This window comes from Elephantulus edwardii, unplaced genomic scaffold, assembly GCF_000299155.1.
Source record: "Elephantulus edwardii isolate Elephantulus edwardi_28Jun2011 unplaced genomic scaffold, EleEdw1.0 scaffold00411, whole genome shotgun sequence".
Taxonomy (NCBI): Eukaryota; Metazoa; Chordata; class Mammalia; order Macroscelidea; family Macroscelididae; genus Elephantulus; species Elephantulus edwardii.
In genome coordinates this window covers 387,793-390,733 of record NW_006400161.1, presented here as the reverse complement: position 1 = coordinate 390,733, position 2,941 = coordinate 387,793, and the positions used below count along the sequence as shown (strand labels likewise).

Genomic DNA, 2,941 nt, shown 5'->3' with positions numbered 1-2,941 from the left:
TGCTAAGACTTCCAAAACAATATTGAATAAAAGAGGTGATAGTGGGCATCCTTGCCTAGTTCCTGTTCTTAAAGGGAATGCCTTTAACCTCTCTCTGAAAAAATCATTCTTAAATATTACGTTGTCAGTGAGAAGCATATTATAGCTTTATGTGATTTGTCAACTGCATAACACAGGTTTGTTGATGATTCTTCCTCCAATCCTAATGCCACATTCCTCCTCATGCAGTCCGGCCTCCTGGAGATCATAGAGTTGCATTTGTAGTTAAACAGACAATTTAAAGTTCTGTCCTGAAGTACAATATTACTGTTGTTATTGTTGTTGTTGTTTATTGCCGTTGAGTTGAGCACGACTCATAGCCACCCTATGAACAAAAGACCTGAAGCCTTTCTATAACTATTGTCATTTTTCAAACCTCAAAGGGTTTCCAGAGGCATGTTGTTTAGGAAGTGGATGCCACATCTGCTTCCAAACTATATTACTAGTGATAGGATATTATTCATACACAAACAAGGAAGACATATTAATATGGCTATTATTAAAATATACACCCTGATAGCTAACACCAGAGAGGAGGAAATGATTTTTACCAAATTTTGCAGTCCAAAATTGACCAAAGAGGTTGCCATCATAGCACTTGACTAACTCTCATGCACTAGACTAACTCGCCATCATCCAAACCTTCTCTGGCAGTGGCAGTGGACTCAGCTCTGGAGGAGGCAGTTAAGGACGATTTAGAGATTGGAGTTCATCTTGACCCTGCTGTCAAAGAAGTTCACTATCATCCTACCTATTAAACCATGTTTGTTCCTGAGTTTGGACCAGCAAATCCCTTCAGGACACAGCAGATAGCTACACCTAGAAACATTCGGTCTAGATATGCTGAACCAGCTCATAGCAATGATTTTATGTATGACCAACAAAGGAGAACCTTTGCCACATAAGTTTATGCATTGGACCCTTCATTAGACAATCAGGAAGTGTCTATTAAATATGCTAGTTCTGTAGAAAAAAACTGAAAAGAATCAAGGTGTAACTGTGTTTTAAACTGGTCAGAAGAAAGCAGAGAAGAGGAAAATGTTCTAAGAAGATGATACATCTAATATTGATGGCTTCTTGGGACTGTGGGACAAATATGTGGATGAAAAAGATTTAGCCAAACCTTCAGAAGAACAAAAAGAATTAGATGAAATCACAGCAAAGAGGCAGAAAAAAAGGCAAAAGGAGATGAGAAAGCTGGGGAAGAAAAGACAATCTTACATGTCAAAGAAATGTATGACTATCAGGGAAGGTCCTATCTTCACATACCTCAAGATGTTAGTTTTATTCTCTTATCAATTGTGCCATCTGAGAAGCATTACTGCTAATAAATAATAATAATAATAAACAACCAACAAAATATTAAAAAAACCAAATCCACATATGCTCTTGGCACATAAAGGGTGGCAATGCTGTCAGACTGTTTTCTCGGTCTGGCTATTTATTGGTATCTTGTTCCATGAACTGTGAAACTAAGCTGTGGAAAGTTTATGAAGACCAGTGCTTCATCTGAACATTTATTGGTCACAATAAAGCTGTTAGGGTCCTTGCTTCAATACTGCAGGGACCCAGTTCCTTAGCACAGCCTATGATAGGTATCTTAAGCTCTGGGACACTGAGACAGGGCAGTGTATATCAAGATTTACAAACAGAAAAGTACCATATTGTGTCAAATTTAATCCCGATGAAGATAAGCAAAATCTGTTTGTGGCTGGGATGTCTGATAAAAAGATTGTGCAGTGGGACATTGGCAGTGGAGAAACCGTACAGGAATATGAACGGCATTTGGAAGTTGTCAACACCATTGATTAAATCACCTTCATCCAAGCCTTCTCTTTTGATGAAAACAGGAAGATTGTAACCACATCTGATGATAAGAGCCTAAAAGTTTGGCAATGGGATATAGCCAAATCCAGTATGCACTCAATTCCTGCAGTGACTTTTTCACCAAATGGGTAGTGGATAACATACCATTTAATGGAAAACCAAATCTTAATCTTTAGAACACAGAACAGATTTAGATTAAATAAGAAAAAAAGAAAATTTAAGGGCCATGTTGTAGCAGGATATGCTTCTCAGGTAGACTTTTCGCTGGTCATGATCTAGGAGATTTCAGAAGATGAATGTGGAAAATTAACCATTTGGGATTGGAAAATTACAAAACTCTACAGCCAATTCAAAGCTCATGATAAAGTGCATGTAGGTGTAATGTGGTATCCTCGTGAAACATCTGAAGTCCTAACACATGATTGGGATATTCTCACTAAGTTATGGGATTAATGAGATTAATCTTTCTTCAAATGTTTAGAATTGTTTTCAATCTCGTGTCATAGTTAACTTCTTAAATTGAAGGAACTAAAGAACAAATTCAAGCATCAGGTTGCAATACTTAAGGATGCTGTGGGAAGAATGTGGAATGACCCAGAAAGCTCAAAAGAAGCTAGGAGTGCACAGAGTCACTATACCAAAAAGAATTGTCTGACACAGAAGAACTTCATGAAACAACATATGATCATGAGCCTGTGGTGATGAAGGAGGAAGCTCAAGCTGCTCTGAAGGAACTAGCGAAAAGCAAGGCCCCAAGAATTGGTGACATATCATTTGACATATTTCAACAAACAGATGCTGCCCTGAACATGCTTATCAGGTTGTGCCGAGAAATCTGGAGGACAACCACCTGACCAACTGACTGGAAGAGATCCATATTTGTTCCCATTGTTAAAAAGGTGACCCAACAGTGTGGAAATTACCAAACAATATCACCTATGAAAACTAGGCCAGGTGCTGATTGTGGAACTACTCATATGCAAGTTCAAGCTGAAGCTAAAGAAAATGAAATCAAATCCATGGAAACCAAAATTTGACCTTGAGTTTCAAAACCTAAATTTCAAAACCATCTCAG

General features: G+C 38.0%; 1 pseudogene; it reads left to right on the top strand.

Moving 5' to 3' along the window:
* The first annotated feature begins 650 nt into the window (after nucleotides 1-650).
* Nucleotides 651-2,319, top strand: LOC102847460 (annotated as a pseudogene).
* The last annotated feature ends 622 nt before the right edge of the window (nucleotides 2,320-2,941 follow it).